Genomic DNA, 1,037 nt, shown 5'->3' on the forward strand with positions numbered 1-1,037 from the left:
CCATGTTTTTTGCCCCTTCAGTCTTCACTTTTATCATTTTTCTTTCAGTTTTGTTGGTAACATTGGATGACTTACTTGGAGCTGTTAAAGAAGAATAAAGCATCTTACTTGGAGCTTATTATTAAAAACATTTTTCTACTTTTATTCACTTTTATTTGTCAACTTTTTTCGGCCCTACAAAATAATGATCAACATATATAAATGACACTATAAATCATGAAAATGCCAACATTATAATACCTTTTTATCTAATTTTTAAATATATTAAATTGTTAAAGTTTAATATTTCAATGATCAAAGTAGCATTTAGATTAATCTAGATTGCACAAAGTGTGCTTGTAGTCTTGTAGACTCTTCTATTGTATATTACTTTGAAATGTCCAATATTCCTTGTTTCTCTAATTAATGATTTATCTTTTCATTAACACACCTATAAAAAAATGATATCATGGATTTATCATTTTATTTGAAAAAGTGCATAATTATCCGTAAGATCTGTTTTTAAAAGACACTTCAATTTTTTGGAGGTCCTAGTACCCCCATTGAATAATTTTGAAGTGTTGTAAATATCTCATTTTCCAGTACTCTCAATTGCAAAAAAAAGAAGTGTTTCCATCACCAGAATTTCTCGATGAAGTAGCCGCATCTTTGTCAATTCTCAAGAGTAGTCTTCATCACGTCACTATTATAACACCATCCAAGACTAGGCAACGGATCGAAACAGGATCAGAGAAACGGGACGAGTTGACCGGTACTGAGATGAACCAGATCGGAATTGGCGGGATGGATACTCGGTTCCATCCCGTCTCACTATATATCGGGATTAAACTGGAACGGACCGAAATGGAACAGGATGGGATAAACGGAATGACACATCTAGTTATTTCAAAAAATGATTTTTTGAATTACGAAAGTATGAACATTTTTTTTCCAAGTGTTGACACCCAAATTTTGACCTCTCCAACATAATTAACTAGCGAGCTTCTCGAGTTAAAACAATTTAAAACAATTAATTTTATGAATTTGATATATATATA

The sequence above is a fragment of the Solanum pennellii genome, chromosome 4 (assembly GCF_001406875.1).
Source record: "Solanum pennellii chromosome 4, SPENNV200".
NCBI lineage: Eukaryota > Viridiplantae > Streptophyta > Magnoliopsida > Solanales > Solanaceae > Solanum > Solanum pennellii.